The sequence below is a fragment of the Cyprinus carpio genome, chromosome A4, assembly GCF_018340385.1.
Source record: "Cyprinus carpio isolate SPL01 chromosome A4, ASM1834038v1, whole genome shotgun sequence".
Taxonomy (NCBI): Eukaryota; Metazoa; Chordata; class Actinopteri; order Cypriniformes; family Cyprinidae; genus Cyprinus; species Cyprinus carpio.
Genome location: NC_056575.1, coordinates 10,551,626 through 10,570,878, shown reverse-complemented (window position 1 = coordinate 10,570,878; position 19,253 = coordinate 10,551,626). Strand labels below are relative to the sequence as shown.

Here is a 19,253-nt window from a genome sequence, read left to right as displayed (position 1 = left end):
TAAATATTATTTAATGATAATGGGAAATGTTGACAACTATGTGAAAAACGTTTAAGCACTAAAACTATAAAAAAAATATATAATACTGAAATAAAAATAAATAAAAAATATTTAGAAAATCAAAAACTAATAAAAATGACAAAAGCATGTAACAAAATTACTAAAAATTAAAATAAAAAAACTGAAAATATAAAAATAAATATGAATAAAAGCTTTAAATGTAAATGGGAATTTTTAGCCCAATCTATCATCTATCATGCCAATATCATTAAGTTAATTGGTAAGAAATGTTTTAGTTAAGTATAAGGTAAGTTAAACACTTAGTATGTAGTTATCATTCTGAATGGGCCTTTAGGGCTAAGGGATTGCTTAAACCCCTAAGTATGAGCAATAGTAATACCAATGTTACCTAAACACCCCTAACAAAGAGAGATAGACTGTCTGTCAGAGTTCAGACAGAATTATGAGGCGAGAAAAAGCAACTGTCTAACATACAAGGCCTCCACGACCAAACCCATCGCCCTGTAGTGGAGAAATTAGATATAACCATATCATCAGTTATAATAATTTGATCAATAACACACAGTAACACAATAGCTACAGTACTTACCTTCTCTCTTTTCTGACCCTGTGAACAACAACAAACTGGGAATGAGGATTCATACAAGACATGGTGTGACAGCTGTAGTGAGGATGTAGAGGAAGTGTTTACTTTGCAGTTAAGAGGACAGGACCCTTCTGGTTTACTCAGAGCTTCTGATTCATCTGTAGGTGTGTTCAGTTGAGCAGACTAGGACAGCAAGGACACATTAAATTGATCAAAAGTTACAATAAAAAAAAGAGCTATGTTTCATAATATGTTATTATAGAAATATTGTTGTTTTTACTGTATTTTTGATCAAATAAATGTAGGCTTGGTAAAAACATTACACAAATCTAACTGACCCCAAACTTTTGAACAGCACTGTATATTTAGTCATATATGAATATTTGTCTGTTTCTGCATTGCAGTCAATATTACTCACCCAGAGCATGTGCTATCCTGGACGGCAGCTCTACGTCATCCTGTGCTCTCCCGTCGGTCTGTAACACTAACACATGAGGGACTTCCTGCATCATACCCAAAGACTCCTGAAACATCTCCCTAAGGACATAGCTGATCCCACAACCTACACACACATTCACAATCATCACATTTCAGACCTGATATCACCCTAATATTTGTCAATACCAATTTTTGATCTTTGAATGTGTATGTGCACTTGTTTTTGTGTTCCCCCCTCCATAGTGGACTTTGCGGAGTGGTCTCAAAATGGAGTTACGGTCTTTTTGAGTGTTAATGTTGAACTGGATCCTGGGCTGATCACTGTAGTGAACTACTGCTATCTAAGGTAAGTTAATGAAATGGTTTAGTTCACGCTTACAGCATTAGAAGATCAAAGTGAATAATTTTGTGCTCATAGTGAGACAGATTGATTCAGTGACTAAGACACAGATTGATGCCGAATGAGGTGGAAAGCTTTTAATTTAATATAGTGCATTAGCATGTGCTACCTGTGTTCCTTTAGGTCCTATAGAGTGGAAGTACGTGACAGTTCTAAACAGGAAATCCTTCAGCTTGCCAAAGTTACTAGTACCAATGCTCCAGGATTCATCGACCAGAAACACAATATCTGCCTTCACCCTGCCACAAACTGATAGGCAGAAGCACACAATTCATTCACACATTCACGTGGTATAGGTTTACATTGTGTAGTCAGTGCAGTAAAATTTCTACCGTTGGAGATTCAGCTAATGGGATAGTTTCCCCAAAAACTAAATGTGCCTATGTACGAAATTTAAGAATTAAGTTTCTTAATTCTGTGTTTTCTGTCAAAAGAATGGAAGTTAATAGTCTCCAAAACTGGATTGGTTAATGACATTCCTCAAAATATCTTTATAGTCAGACAGGTTTGGAACATGAGGATTAGGATTTTTGGAATTCATGGGCAATTATACTTTTAAAGGCTTCATATTATATATATATATAAAAATCGATAAATAACAGTTTATTTGTGCAGTAAATTTCAGCACAGATGTAAAGCTGACATAATGTAATGCTTGTTAGAAAGTTCTTGTTTCAAACTTCACATGCAAAATGGGCATTTACAAGTTCAAAAAGGCAAAACAATGAAAACAGCCTGTTTTATTCTAAGGGTCATTGAGAGGGTGGGAAAAGGGCATGAAAACTAAACAATGCATGTTTCTGGTGCATAAAACCAGAAATCACATTTTAAATGGATATCAGGGAAAATATCTCAAATGCAAAGTATGATATAAATGCTTTAAAATATAACTTCAGAAGAAGTTTTTACATGTTAAGTTGAAAAAACTGATTGAGACCAAATTGAATCTGAATGAGCTGGTCCAGGTGGAGGTGTCTCGATGGAGAGGGTGGCTTGGTCATTTACTGTGGTAACTCTGGTCAGCGCTGAAGCCTCACAGTGAGTCTCTGAGTGGTGGTGGGTGTGCTGGAGGCTTTGACCAGTGGGTTGCGAGTGTTTCTGGTTGTGGTGTGGAGGGGCAGGTCATTGATTTTGGTATTAGCAGAGACAGGGGCCGGTGTGGGGCTCTGGACAGGAATGAGACAATGAGCTCCCACTGTAAGACAATCACAAAAAGCTTTTACTAAACACCACTTATCAAAGGTTTGGAGTCTCTTATGCTCACCAAGGCTGCATTTATTCGATCCAAAATTGAATATAAACAGTAATATTGTGAAATATCTTGATATGCTAATATTTATGAAAAAAAGTGTCATTTATTCTTGTGATAGAAAAGCTGAATTTTCAGCAGCCATTACTCCAATCTTCAGTGTCACAAGATTCTTCAGAAATCATACTAATATGCTAATCTGCTGCTCAAGAAACATTATTTACTATTATCAATGTTAAAAAAAATGGTTGTGCTAATGATATTTGCAGAGATAAGGCCTTACAGATCCTTTTAGTGATAGTTGTTACCGGACACTCCATGTCCCCATAAAGTGGTCTGATGGAAAATAAATAGGTTCTGCCGTACAGGAGATCTCTGATCTTATAGGAGGTGAAGCCAGAGCTCAGCAGATCAGAGGAAATGTCCACCTCTACACAGAACGTGAAGAGAGATATTTGCATTAGGAAAAAAATTCAGCATCAATGTGACAAAACAGGTGTAGGAAACAAAAAAACATCTGGGAGAGTCTATTGACTGCAAAATCACTCAAAATTTTAAGTCAAACTCTTTTATGTCAGTTTAATACATTTCAAGCACACAGCGAGTTCCAGAATCTGAATTCTGTCTCGTATCTGTCAAAAGCTAAAATAAAAGTCCACCTTTAAATTCCTCATAACCTTCATGTTCATGCAAAGCACACCCTCATTAGAAGGCCCTGTTGATGTCATCAAGATAACATGAACGAATCACAGATCTCTTCACGACATTATCTACGCTGTCTATTCTCTTCGTTTTTATGTCTCGCATATCAGACCAAACAGCTTTTGTGAGAGGAACTCTTATTACAAGCTTATCTGAAATTAGTTTTTCCCTGCTATTTCACATTTTCAAGTCAAAATGGGTTAAATAAATAATCTTATGGTATTAAATATACATAAGCAATGTTATTTGATATTTATAGTTTTTATATAGTGTTTGAGTGCAGTGTAGCCACTTTCTGCTTTTCACAGTGTTGCCTGTGAAGCTGTGAAGATGTGCTGATAACAGTGAAGCTGACAGCAGTGAAACACACACACACACACACGCACATTGAGCTTCAGTAAAAATACTGCTCTATACAGCTGTGGTTGCTAAACATGGCGGCTCAAACACAGGAGCTGTCAATCAATCTCATGATATCCCTCAATCCCATTGGAACAATGGGAGGAACGTCTCCATATCCCCGCACCCTGACTGTCTGAAGTGCCTAATTAACTGAGCAGAGTTTTCTGATAAATGACACGTGCCTGTCGACCAGTTGTCACTGCAAGAAGACACAGAGCCAAACAGAGCAGTCCAACCAGACTAAAAAGAGTCAAGATTTGTTGGTATAGCTTTCCTACAGAGTAAGAGGAACAAAATAAAATAATGCAGAAGACTTTGTATAACACATAGACAATTCTAAAAGGAGCAATATATAGCTCAAATCCTAAGAGTACCAGTATGAAGAGACCGTAACCGTGAAAAGGTGAAATTAGCAAAAGTAAAGCAAAAATAAGAGTGTCTTAGAGGAATATTCTGAGATCCAGGTTCCGGGATTTGGTGTTTAATTACCACAAAAATAACTCTTTTCACACTAAAATCATGTTAACACATTGTTTATGTATATACTATTGAAACTGAGTATTCTAATGTTAAGAAAATTGGCCCTTTTCATTTTCATATTCAGATTTTTGCTTTTTTTTTTTTAAAGAGAAGGTGATATAAATTTTTGTAGTAATTAACATTATGCCACAAATGCCATTCATTGAGATTAATTTATACAAAACTCACAATATTCCATTAGATTGGTGTCTTGAGACAGAAGGACACAGAAACAACACAGTAAATAAATAAAAGTACTGTGACCTTTTTCTGTGAATCTGTGAATAAGTTCAGTGTTGTGAACAGTACCTGTTTGCTGTTTTGTGGTCCTTCTGTGTTGCTGTAGAGAGCGTGAATGCTGACAGAATAAAGAGTTTGTGGCTGAAGGCCAGTGATGCTGTGCTTTAAAATTCTGCGGACAAGATACTGACTCTGAGGACTCACAAATTCTGGGAGAGAACATACAACACAAATGACGCAAATCAAACAGGTTATGTTTTGGAATATATTATAGTTTTATGGGCCTTATTAAAACCGACAGGATAGATTTATTTCAAATTTAGTATTTTATCATTTTGTAGGTTCTTAAAAAAGTAAGTACCAACAATTTTAACCTGAACTCCAGGTGAGTTTGTACTCTGTGGCCGCTAAAATATGACTCCTGGAGTTGCTGTATGACATCACTTTAAAATTTGAGATGTATCCGAGAGGCTCTGGGGAACAGAACTTATGATATAAACCCAACCAACAAGCATGAATGAATATATAAATATAGAAATAATCACTGTCAGATTGTGTTTATCAAGGAAACATGACAAGGTGTCGGGTCACTCACAGGTCCTGAATGTAGCGGTGATGCCAGGACCAGCCGCAAAATAATATAATAAATAATAATAAATCTTACTTTCATGTTTGAAGACTTTTTTAAAATACTAAACATCTATAATCTAATTAGTCTATCTTGCCCTCTGTTTCTTTCCCCATTCCCCATAAACTCAGACTCTCTATATGTATGTGTCAGAGCGTGTGGTATGAGTCACAGAGCTCTCTTTCGTTAGAATGTTCTTCCAGGTCGTTCTTTTAAAGCAGATGCCTGCAGCCCATCACAGTGACAGAAAGTAGACTCTTCTTTTGGAGGTGCTCTGAGGTGGCATCAATTCATTTCTTTCCCAAAGTCCCAAACTTACACACACACACAATTTGTGTTGGCATAAGTTCATTTCTTTAGCACAGCGACACCTCATGTTGTCACCAACCTGTCGCTTCCATAAAAGAGAGACTATAAATCAGAGAGAGAGGAAGTTAAAAGAGAAACAGACTACAAAGTGAAACTGGAAAGTGGTCAAGTGCAGGAAAAGGAGACAGAAAAAGGTACTTATATAGGTACCTGCAGTAGGACCCCAGGCCAGTCTATAGACTGTGGCTCCAGGTACAGCGTTCCACGAGGTAACAGCGCTGCTAGAACTCACCGCAAATGCTCTCAGGGTCTGTACTGCATTGCTTTTCACTGAGAAAGAGAGAGAGAGCATCAGCATCTTCATATGTGGCATGAATTTTTAGCAGAATTTTAGCTTTTTGCACTCAGCCTGCACTATTTTTAATGTCTGGCTGTTTTTAAGAGACTGTGTCCTGTGTGATTGGCCCCTAACAGTTCGCATGTAGCACTCACATGTCTTGGCTTTGGCAGAGGTAACAGGCCCTTCAGTGTCCACAAAGATGGGGTTGATGATGATTGTGTACTCTGTACCAGAATGCAGGCCCTGTACCAAGTAGAAATTAAAGTTGTCTCCCAGGTTCACATTTTCTATATGGAAGCAGGGATATGCATGTGCATTTCTGTTTTTAAATAGGCTGCATTTAGTATTGGAGCAGTTCAGAGCTTGTTACCTGATGATGACCAGGTGAGTCTGTACCCTGCGGCGCCTCTGACAGATGACCAGCGGGCCTGAACTGTGTCTGTAGTAGCGTTCTGCACCAGCAGTTGATCAACTGCAACCAGTTTCACTGGAACACAAAGAGAAGGATAAGTGCAGAGTTTATAATAGGATGATAATGCATGATAAAAATTATTATTGTTTTACAGAACATAAACTAGAAACAGAAAATAGAAAATTAAACACAAGAGAACGTTTTTATTTTTACGTTAAAGGTATGATGATATGTGTTATACTGCCATCTAGTGGTTAAACCAGTAACACACACAATAATTCCAAGCCAAACAATTTACTAAAAAATCTCACTTGTTATTATTTTCATTATTAACACTAATGCTTTTTATAAATGGTACTATTATTACAATAATAAACAAAAATGAACTATTTAAAATAATAATAATAATAATTATTATTATTCCTAAACCATAAATACCATTTCAATATATATAATAATGAAATTATAATGAAATGAAAGAAATGGAAGACAGAAGACAGACTTACAAGTTTCCCAGTGACAGATACAGTCTCACTGGGGCCCTCTGGGTAGATGGTGTAGATATCGACTGAGTACTCTTTGTCCTCTTCTAAAGTGTCAATCACCTGAGAGGAGACGTCAGCCGACAGAATTTGATCATAAATGAGGCCTGGTCTGTCCACTGAGAACAAATGAAGGAATTTTTTAAAAACAACATCTTTAAAATATCTCATACTTTTTAAACATATAGAGTGTGTGTTGATTTTACACTTCTTCGAACATAAATTTTATATTTATCCACTTTTCCAAATGGAGGCATCTATCCCAGGCATAAAGAGAAGAGTCCTTCTTCAATCACACGGAAGTTCGAAACCGGTGGCAAAACTCACAATGAAAGATTATTCCTTCAAAATATACATAAATGCCATTTTGATGTACATTTATCATGTTTAGAGAGATTTTTAGTGAATATAGTTACTGGTTTCTGTGATAATAGTGGCAGATTCTCCAAAGAGTCCAGGGTAGATGGCATATAAAGTGAGAGAGTACTCAGTCTTAGGACTTAACCCGGTTACTTGAGTACTTGAGAATATCTCCGTTCAGACCAACCTGAGAAACAGAAAGAAAAGAATATATTCTGAACAAACCACACATGCTCACTTGCAAATACATAGTAAAGATATTAGCTTATTGTCACATAAAGAAGACTGGTCCATGTGCAGCCTTCCATCTGCTGTGCTGCATGGGGTGTACATATGCACAGGTGACTGTGTCTCACCTGTCTCTGCTGTGCTGGGAGCAGATGGCCCTTTGGAGACACAGGGGTGATAAGTAGCCTGTAGCCGGTAACGTCTCCTGTGCCCTGACTCCAGGTCAGCTGCAGAGAGCTGTAACTCAGCTCGCTCACTTGGAGATCTTTAGGTCCTACTACCCTCTCCAACACTACAGCAGACAGAACAGCACACAGGAAAAGAAGAAAAGATAGAATTAGCTATTCACTGAGCCCCATTACTGCCTGATATATTATCAGACAATATCTAGCACCTTTCAATGCAAGTCAATGTAGTGTCTGTGTGTTTATGGAAATTATGGAAATTGTACATATATATAGACAATGGAAAAATGGTGGGTAACTTAATAATAGTGACAAAAGAGATTATCCATATGGGTGTTTTTTTTTTCTTTTGTAATTTATTCTTTTCAAGATTTGAGTTGGATCATGACACTACTGCCTTCTGTAGAGCATCTTATAGCTGAAGTCGTTTTATAATTGATGAGCTTTGCAACATTAAACTGAACTGAAACAACACTGAACAAAAGTGAGCTGAATAATGACACTATTATCTTCTGTAGAGCTGCTTTACAGCTTAAACTGAATGTTTCATAATTGATAAATTAACACTGGTATTTTCCTCTTGATTAATGTGAAGCTGCTTTGAAACAATATGTAAAAGCACTTTAAGAATAAATGTGAATTCACTTGTCGTAACTCATTTCTTCATTCAGATTCAGACTGTTATGAGAATTTCCTCGATTCTGATTCAAAGTCTGCAGCATTTAATCATGTTACTGTGTACAATCATTTTAAAATTTTGAATAAATAAATAAATATATAAATAAATAAATAACAACAGATGTAAATGTCACACTTAATTGTAGCCCAAGTAAGAATAAAAACCGTATAATTTGTGTGCACATTTTACTGGAAATGATACTGTTTACATTAATTTCCCATTAATGATTATGGTGTATTCTGTAAAGCTCGTCTAAGGGAACAAAAGCAACAAAAGATGGCAGAATTTAGTGAAGGGTTAACTCTGTTCAGATAGGCTCAATATGCAGCAAAAAAAAAAAAAAAAAAAAAAAACTATAGTTACAAACAACAGCAATAACAAAAAGGTAGAAAAACTCATGGTGTTTTTACCAGGTGGCTTTTGTTTAACAGGTTGGGGAGGTTCTGAAGCAGTGAAGCAGATGCAACGAGAGAGTTTGGGCAGAAGGTTCTCCAGAAAGGAGAAATCTGGGCTGAGCTGTAAATGTTCCTCATGGGGCTCTGTGACGATTTTCCTCATCTCGGACTGGTCAGCATTCCTTACCCCTTAAGAACATACAACATATCAGCTAGTCGAAATGGCACAGATCAGCTTCTATACAGATCCGCTTCATCATTTCTTACACATTATGGATTCGGGGCAGGCTGCAGGTCAAACTCGAACCCTCATCACCCATATGAGCACTATGACTATTCACTAATCACTATTTCACATTTCCAACGTGACCATTTAATACTGTCATAGCATGGAGGCCTGTAAGGTGCAGCTGATGCTTAACAGGTGTGTGTGTTTAGAAATGACCCTTATGTGTCTCAGACCTGCTGCAGTGTTATCAGACAGTGTATCAGCTGTAAAGTGATATTGGGAAAATGCCACAGCATGTCGCCCTGCTGTACATGTGTCTCACAGATGTGTCAAACGGCCAGATATATTCACGTCTCTCTGGGAAAACTGATTAGAAAGGCAGGACACAGTGTCAGTGAGTGTGTGTGTGTGTGTGTGTGTGTGTGTGTGTGTGTGTGTGTGTGTGTGTGTGTGTGATAAAGGGGGCCAGGAGGAATGAGTTTGATGAAAAATTACAGCAATTAGTCAGCCACCGGGTAATGAACCATAATTATTTCAGCACTCTGGGCGTCAAAACAGAAAGAGCGCGAGAAAGGAAACAAGGCTGACACACACATAAACATACACATCATATACTTTAGTGTGCTTTAGGGGGACATGGGGTGGGTTGTGGTTGGTTATGAGTGGTTGTGTGAAGAGTATTTGTCCATGTTTCACTCCGTCTCGAATCGCGCTCGCGGAAAGCGCTTAAGAAGCAGTGTCTCTTCTGTGGCTCGGAACTCTTTCAACTCGTTTTTTTAGTCCTGAGCAAGACTGTATGACATTCACATTACATGATTTAACTGATTTTTACGTAGAAAGGGCGACAGCACACCGCATTAAAAGAAATTATAATTTTTCAAATGATCGTTTTCATAACTGCTGGCCAAATTCAAAAACAAAACTAAAATTAAATAATCTTTTAAAGCAAGGGGGCCCCCTGGTGTTTCAGGGGCCATATGCAGCTTGCGTATTTTGTGTATAGGGAGGATCGGCTCTGATACACATTCTATGTCTTGCTGCATTGTACTATTCACTATAGTTACTCTGAACCACACGTCAAAACATGAAGAAGTGCACACAGACGTGTCATGCCCGTTTAGACTACAACACAAACACTTCTGACATGAAGAACACCAAGTTTTCAACTCACCCACAGCAAACAGGGAAATTCCACTGTCTGTTACAGCTTTAGCTGGACTGTCCACTGGATCATCTGATTGGCCATTAGTGATCAGAACAGCAATCTGAAGCCAGAAAGAGACATAATGTGATGCGTTAGTGATCCTAACATGCAAAAGGGTGAATCTCACACTCAGATATGAGCTTAATTGTAATTAAAATTATGTAACAATGCAAAAAATCTTAAAGGTCCTAAAAATTAGCTTTCTTTTTGTCTAATATCTTAATACTGGAATCTCACAAAGCATGTCGAAGCCAACTTGAATTTAACCTCAAAGGAAAAAGGTGGTTAATTTTACAGTACATACAGTTTATACAGTTATACTTTAAGGTAATTGCATTGAGTTAATAAGGGTTAAGGTTAGGTTTAGAGTTATTACTTATTATAGTAAGTATGTAGCACATAAATGTAGAACAGAACTGTAAAATAAAATGTTGACGAAAAAAAGAAAGTGTATTTTGAATACAGAAAATGAGGCCTATATTTATTAGTAGGAACATTTTTGCATTATTATATACTTTTACTATTTTGATTATTTTCAACAATGATTCTCATTAATGTAATATATTACTATAATACATTACAGTAATATGAGAGGTGAAATATGCTTATTTGTCATGAAAAATAATGTCAAAAATATAATGCAAAAAGTGTTAAAAAACAACATTATATTCTTTATGCGGAACGTAACTATTTTTCTTTTGATTTTGGTGTGAAATATGACTGGGACTTTTTCATGTCCGCTTTCATGAAATGAACTCAAAAGTGTGAATTTTAATTTAAGGACTCAATCTACCATTAAGAGCGCCATGCTGATACTGATGTCCTTGAAAGCATACGGCATGAATTATCATCTCATTGCATACATAATTCCCCAACCGCAGCAGATCCAAACCTGCAAAGTCGCTTACACTCACAAATGAGTATTCTGAAAAGGAGACATCTCCTGGGTCACCTAAAGTTCACCAGCAGTGGTTGCGCTGCATCTGGGTTCATCTTTATGCGCTGTACACTAGCATGCCATTACAGTGTATGTATGTGATGAGAGTTTTAATAAAAGGTGAAATCGCTGCAGTTCATTAAAAACGCCACTCATTTCTCCACACCAGGTGCTCTACGGCAAGACCAGCAGCTGTGTGCAGTTTGGAATCCTAATCAAACTCTAAATTAGGATGGGTGGGACACTGCAGAGCAGAGTGTGTGCACTGCAGCACAGGACGTGATGTCCTGACAGAATCGATGGAGTGAATGCAGGTGCTGCTCTTTGAGATGTATAATTAGAAGGTTGTTTTGTGTATATGTGAAAGGATGTGTCATTTGGAAATTTGGGATTTCAATACTTTGCTGCAGTTTTAATGATGTACAAATATCACTGATATTCAGTATTGTGTCCTAACCAAACAAGGTGCAATAAAATGTCAGTACAATACAAGCTGTGACCACAACAAGCAGTATGATATTGTCGTTGGACTGATTTCTGTTTATGCACCATCATGGTACATTCAAGGGACACTCTTAACTGGCATCTATTGTTCCATGAATAACCTTTACCATCCATGAAACCTTTCCATTTAAAAAAGGCCCTTTATAACTTCTTAAAAAATAAAAGTTCTTTATTGGCATCTATAGTCATCCATGGGACCTTTCTATGAAACAAAAAGCTCTTTAGGAAAAAACGTTCTTCAGATTATTGATATGTTCTTCACACTAAGAAAACAAATGGTTAACTGAAAGGTTTTTTTATGAAACCAAAAATGGTTCTTCTATGCCATGGCATCTCATTTTGAAACTTTTTTTTTAAAAGTATAGTTGAAAAAGGCTCTTTAGATTTTTTAAATGGTCTTTAAATTTTTACAAAAATGGTTCTTTTAAGAACTGTTCACCGAAAGGTTCTTTGGGGAACCAAAAATTGTTCTTCTATGGTCTCCCTGTGAAAAAAAAGAAAAAAAAAATTCCTTTTGAAACCTTTATTTTTAAGTATATAGCCCCGCCCACTTCGAAATGTCATTGGTTCACAATCTTGATCCTTATAACTGTACATTAAACATAGAGTATCTTCTGATTAGCTGTGTCATAATGTGCAGCAGTTTGTGGTTAATTCATGCTTAATAATGGAATATACACATATAGTATATCATAGTGTTTAGTTCTCTCATAATCACTGTCTCAGCAGAAAATGGCTCTCCAAAGTGCAAACACTAACCAACTGCAGTATGTACTGTATACTGACCTGGGCAAGTCAGAATAGACAGTAACTCCAAAGCGAATGCCTTCCTGTCCAACCACACTTCCCTGAAAGCCTCGGATGATGTCCGCTATGAACTCTTTGATCTGCTGGAAGCTGGTTAGACCCACTGACCAGGAATCATCCACCAGGAACACAATATCAGCAGGCATGGCTGTACGACATACTGAAAAAGAAAAAAACTAGAAGGTTTTTTTTTTTTTTTACAAATTATCTCATTTTACTATGGCTGAGGCAAAATTGTTCTAACAAGATGCCAAATATTTCATATTGAAAAAGCTGGGCATAATTCAGAGGAACTGCACACACACACAAACACACACCACAGAAAGCTGAATTGGTTTGACAGGAAGATGGATTTCAGAATTATAAATCATAGCAGATCAACAAACACAATAAAGGTATTTCATGCAATAAAAAGCCTCGTCTATTAGAGAATTCTTCTGGCAGGGCCCATAAAATAAACATTTAATTAAAATAATTTAATTATTTATTAATTCATTTTAATTAATACATATAATGAAATAATATGAAATCATTGTATAATATAAAATGTAATCAATCAACATAATTTGTAGCAAGTATTATTTTAAACAGTATTATTAAAAATGTCAATTAACAAATATGTCTTTTTGTGTATGATAATGAAATTTTTCATTAAGATTCCATTTGTTAACATTAGGTAATAACATTAGCTAACATGAAATAACAACGAAAATACTTCTAAAGCATTTATTAATCTTAGTTAATGTTAATTTCAACATTTCCTACTACTTTATTAAAATCGAATGTTGTATCTGTTAATATTATTTATGGACCTGAATGTGAACTAACAATTAACAATTATATTTTTTAACTAACATTAAGATTAAGAAATACTGTCACCAACGTATTGCTCATTGTTAATGTTATCGCATTAATTCATATTAACTAATGGGACATTAATGTAAAGTGTTACCACAATAATTTAACTACTCTCAAAAAAACAAAACTAAATGCATTTTATTTATACTTAGTATGAAATTAAATTACAATTTTGCATCATATTTCAATAAAATTCAGGAACTGACTCTCAAAACATTCCCAGTTCAATTTAGATCCATAGTTTTTGAAGGATCCAACCTCATTCTTATCAAGGCCTTCTTTTTCAAACTCAGCCACAATGTGTTTGACCACCATCAGATGGCAGTGTAGACTCGGAGAAAATCCAGATTTTTACACTAGCAAATTTATGCCAAGTTACCTGCACTTTGGAAACCACATTAAACAGGAAAAGCAGCTGCGGACTCAAGTCCTGATCCAGTCATCCAGTGCTTGTGCTACGGTTTCATATGATACAACAAACCCGAAGGAGACAAGTACATCCCAAGCTTTTCAACGCCTCTAACACGCTCACAGAAGAATGCCTTGAAATGTTCTTTTCCCCCAAACAACCAAAAGATGACAGATGCTATAAAATCAGACCACAATAGAGCTCTGGAAACAAAATGTAAAAAGTTCAGTCTCATTTTCGGAAAAGTTGCTGCACAGAGTTGGGAAAATCTGTGCCATCTACATCGGATCGGAACAAAAACTGCAGGCTTTAATGATTTATCACTCAAAAACAGAATTCCAAGAGAGAAAACTACTTTCATGCAAAAGGGAAGTTCATATAAGCAAACTTTAACGGTCCAGCTCGGAGCCCTCTCCCCGGACAGCACACCAAATAAAGCATACCATTTATCCAGCTGAAATGAAAAAGACATGATGTTTCAGTGGTCAATGGAAACCAAAATCACCATCCCTCTAAGGGCTGGATTCAAAATCACACCGAAAAGTATGATTCATGCTCCTGATGAGATGGCAGATGGTTTTCCTTGAGGATCTTCTCCCAGACCTGGATGACGGCTTCAGTGAGCTTCTGGACTGTCTGTGGTGCTGCTTGGCAGATTCCGATGCTCCGATACATAACGCCCCAAAGGTCCTCGATTAGATTCAGGTCTGAGAAATGTGAAGACCAGTTGATGGCATCAATGCCTTCATAAACTAGAACCTACCTACACACTCTGGCCACATGAGGCTGGGCATCGTCATGCACCAGGAGGAACCCAAGGCCCACTGCAACAGTGTAAGATCTGACAATTGCTCACCCCAGTACCTACAGTAACAGCAGTAAAGATACCGTTGGCTAGCAAGTGGAGGTCTGTGCGACCCTCCAAGGATATTCCTCCCAAGACCATCACTGACCCACTGCCAAAACGGTCTTGCTGGATGGTGTTGCTGGCAGCATAACATTCGCCACAGCATGTTCAGACTCCTTCACGTCTGTCACATGCTCAGTGTCAACCTGCTCTTATTTGTGAAGAAAATGGGGCACCAGTGGTGGACCTACCAGTTTTGATGTTCACTGGCAAATGCCAATCGAGCTGGATGGTCCTGGTTGTGAGCACAGGTACCACTACAGGACATCAGGCCCTCATGCCACCCTTATGGAGTCTATATCAACATTGTGGTCAAAAACATGCACACTAGTAGCCGGTTGGAGGTCATTTTGTAGGGCTCTGGCAGTTCTCCTCCTGTTCCTTCTTGCACAAAAGAGCAGATACCGGTCCTGCTGTTGGGATGTTGCACTTCTACAGCCCTATTAGCCTCCTCTTCTTGTGTAACAGACCATCTCTCTTCCATGCTCTTGAGACTGTGCTGGAAGACACATAAACCTCCTTGCATCAGCACGTAAGGAAGTGCCATCCTTGAGAAGCTGGACTACCTGTGCAACCTAATTGGATGATACAAGTAGTGAAAAGGACCCAGGAATGATCAGAGAGCAATTGTCTATTGCCACAATCAGCAAAACCAATCCCTTTTTGTGGGTTGTATTGCTATTGCCTCTCCAGTGCACCTGTTGTCACTTTCATTTGCACCAAAGCAGGTGAAACTGTTTCTCAATTAATGTTGTTAGTTTACCTTAATTTAGCTTTTAAAAATGTCGCCTTTCAAACTGTGGCCTATAGTGGAAGCTCTGCCTACTGATGTCATAGGGTCCCTTGTTCGAGACCAGAAAGGGCCGGTTCGGAACCAGGATCTGGGCACCGGGCCAGGATTTTTTAGAGTGGAAAAGTGCAGCGGCACCAGCCCTGGTGGAAAAGCAGTATGTGAGAGCAATGCTGAATAAACTCCCATGTCTCACCAGAAGATGGCACCTGCAACTGAATCAGCGCTTTTGAACACAGCATTGATGTTATACTGTGATGATGAAATGCTCCTTATAACTGATAACTTCAACTCACAAAAGAGCCACAATACAGTACTGCCACGTCAGACTCCTCATCGCATACAACACAATAAACAGATCATCTCCAGTTTTTGACTTTCTAGATACATCTCAGCCACAGCGTGCAGACCGTGCAGTTGTGTGTGTAGAGGATTACACTAAAATCATCTGCTGCTAGATTAAAATCATCAGCCTGTGAAGAAGATGTGGTTTAACGTGATACAACTTAAAAGAGCTCCGTTCGGTGCTGACTCATAAAGTCAGTGAAGAAATAAGGTTATTAAGCAAACATTTACTTAATTTTAAAGCAACTGCAACAGACTGGCTTCCATTACCATGACAACAAGGCCCTGACAGCAATGAAAAATGACTGCCTGTGTATTTACAGTTATAAGGGTTGATTACCGGGGTTAGTTGCTCGCTCTTTTACATTTAACATAAAGCAGGTGGGATATTGAAAGAGTACATGGACGTGACCTCAGAAAGTACATTCTTTCCATTTCATAGTCAAGTGTCTGTCACTGCAAACAGCCTTTTTGAAAAGGTTTGGAAAATTATAGTGTTTCAAGGCATTAGAGCTTCAGTCAGTAATTGGTCCTGACAGACTCCTCTGAAACCATCCTGCGTGAATTCATTCTCGCTCTTTCCCACTCTGTCTCTCTCTCCCTCACACACACAGCTCAAGGTGAAACAAACACACACACATACACACACACACTGATTTCTTTGCAAACAGTTCAGGGGTGATGGAAATCAGAGTGGTACAGTGATTTATCTGAAAAGGCCCAAACCAGAGGTATCAAGCTGCATGAGGTGTGCAGATGGCCTGATTCAGCAGGACACATGTGGAAAGAACTCTGTGTCCATTTCAACTCCACCTGCACAGCCTCTACAGGTGTGCAGACAGACGAGAACTGACAGACACAGACATGACTGAAGGTGCACTTCCCTATTGCTAAACTTCATACAACATAAGAAATTTCTAAGGGCTTGTGGTTCAATGAAATGTATATTTTGGGGGGCTTTTTCCGGAATAAAAATAGTACAGGGTGACAGGAGTACAAAAAATTAAATAAAAAAAATTACAATTTGAATAGACAAGCACTGACATGAAAGTAATTAATTATTCAACTAATAAAATAAAATAAAATTGAATAGACAAAAAGATGATTAATCATTAATTATTCAATTAATAAAATAAAATAATAAACTGAACAGACAAAAAGCGCTGACAATAAAGTAATTGATTATTCAGTAAATTATTAAACTATTTATATATTTAATATAATAAAATACATTTTTAATATATATAAAAAATTGACAAAATTCTTCATTAATTATAGTTCATTAATTTTTCAGCTAATAAATTATGTCAAGTGTTTTTGTTGTCTTACTTTAATAAATTATTACTTATGCATCAGCACACATATTTGTCTGGTCCAACTTGTTAACTAGGATCTAGCATATCAACTTATCTATATAACATTTTAAAAATAATTTCTATGAAATTCTGAAGTATGAAGTAAAGAAATCGCTATGAATTCAAAAGAAAACAAGCAAAAAAACATCTCTTTTTTTAATGCTAGTCAAATCAAGAACCAAAGAAAAATGAAGGTATTTACATCATTTACATATAAGTTTTCCTTCTTTTTAACTTTTAACCCGCATCCAAACTTGTATAACATTGTGTATACTGAGACTAACTGAATTTAAGTTGCTCACCAAATTTTACCTGCATTTAGTGCTTGTTCATTTTGGACCCTGCCTGCAACCTTTTCAGAGTGTGATTGATTGAAGGGCGGGATATTGGCAGTTCACTGGGGACTGAAGAGGCCCTATTGCATGTAGATAAAGTGTGAGTCAGCAGTCTACCTTCAGCCTCTGCAGTGGCGCTTTGATAGAAGAGAGTCAGGTACAAGAGGAAGATCCACATGCCGCAATATCCCATTTTCTCTCTCTCTTTCTCGTCCTCCAACTCTCTCTTTCGTTCCCTGTCCTCCCCTCTTATCTCTTTCCCGGCAGATCCTCTTCTTTGGAATAGCTGCTACACTCTCTCCCTTTTATCTGTAAAACAGGGGAAGAGAGAGATCGGTATCATCATACATATGCATATACACACATACAGAATAATCATTTTGATCTATTCTGTTAGTAGAGTCAATGTAATCACTGAATCTTCGCTGAAAATCGCCTGTATAATCCAACACATTTATCCTGTCAGATAGGCTGTGCAGGCCTGCTGAGCGGCAGTTAAGTAATGAATAGCACTTAGACAGAGACAGGTATTATTCAAATAAAAGAGAACTGTTTCAAGTTAAGAAAGTTCAGTAGTACACAATGAAGTTCTACCAAGAAGTTAATCCCTATCAGGTGTCATGTAATAAAATTCAACAGAGGAATCTTCTGTAAAATAATAAGGAATAGTTAAGCTCAAAATGATAATCATGTCATCTTTTACATGTTGTTCCAGACCTGGATAGTTTTCTTTCTTCTGTGAAACACATAAAGAGATGCTTGACAGACATTTATTTTTCTCCATAATGAAGGTCTATAGTAACCTCAGGCTGCCAAGTTCTCAAAAACTAATAGAAATACATTTGAATATGCACATATATATTTAGTTATATTAATTTATTTATACTACCAATCAAAAGTTTGGGGTTGGTAAGATGTTTTTTTTTTTTTTTTTTTTTTTTTTTTAAGAAATCAATACTTTTATTCAGCAAGGGTACATTTAATTGAAATGCAGTCTTGGTGAGACCATTAAAAAAAAATTTCAATCCCCAACATTAGAATGGCAGCATAAATTGCACTCTTTTCCTTAAACAAAGGTGTCATATATTTTAAGAAAATACAAACAGCTAATATTCTTATATGGTGCTGTTTTTGTGGAAAATTAATTTAAATTGTATATACTGTATGTATAGTGTATCTTCACCTATTGGTGTGGCCACAAAATGTCTAATAATACAATGATAGTGACTTTCAGTAGGTTACATCACACATGGTAGTTGACTTTGAGGTCAGAGTATCATAACAAACTTGACCTTTTTGAAAGACACCAAGTATGTAGTTCAACTTAACAGGCTTAGACTGCTCATTGATATTCACGTCTGAGTGTGGTCCAGAGCGTAGGTGAGAACTGCTGTGAAAATACTGATCCTGTCATTCACTACAGTCACTCTGAGGAAAGAATTCCAGAACAGAACTGCCTTCAGGACAGAAGGTTCTAGAATTTTTAAAAAGATGGATAAGTTTCCTCTCAAAGACACCTCAAGGACTCTCTGATATGACTTGTCCAAAAACCCTTATGTCTAAATTCTCACTTATCTGAAAGGAAAATGAGGTCTTTACCAGTGTATCAAGAAACTGCAAATTGTGTCATAATTTGGAAGTTGTCAGCATTCATACAAAAGCTTCTTGTAATTGTGACTTCATATATCAGAACTCCAAAATTATTTTTCACAGATGACTATCTCAGGAACTGTGAAATTTCTTGTGGCTTCATATCATACATTGTTATCATATCATAAATTTCTAGAAATTGTGCCTTTATACTGTATCATACAATCCAACCAAAGCTTACGATGTGTCTTTGTGTTATAATTTTTTTCTAAATTTCTCATGATTGTGACTATATCTTACAACTTAATATCTCACATAATAAATTAAGTCAGCTTAATGTCTCAGTAT

At 37.0% G+C, this 19,253-nt stretch overlaps 2 long non-coding RNA genes and 1 pseudogene across 2 annotated transcripts; all 3 read right to left on the bottom strand.

The window, feature by feature from the left end:
* Nucleotides 1-264: 264 nt before the first annotated feature.
* On the bottom strand, nucleotides 265-795 carry LOC122134231. Its single transcript, XR_006156112.1, has 3 exons — nucleotides 713-795; nucleotides 611-628; nucleotides 265-522 (listed from the first exon to the last, which is right to left on the bottom strand). It is a non-coding gene; the product is annotated as an uncharacterized LOC122134231 (long non-coding RNA).
* Nucleotides 796-2,464: 1,669 nt separating this feature from the next.
* Nucleotides 2,465-7,735, bottom strand: LOC109093747 (annotated as a pseudogene).
* An 893-nt stretch (nucleotides 7,736-8,628) lies between these two features.
* LOC122134277 lies at nucleotides 8,629-12,472 on the bottom strand. The gene is made up of 3 exons (XR_006156111.1): nucleotides 12,296-12,472; nucleotides 10,036-10,129; nucleotides 8,629-8,824 (listed from the first exon to the last, which is right to left on the bottom strand). It is a non-coding gene; the product is annotated as an uncharacterized LOC122134277 (long non-coding RNA).
* Between the last annotated feature and the right edge of the window lie 6,781 nt (nucleotides 12,473-19,253).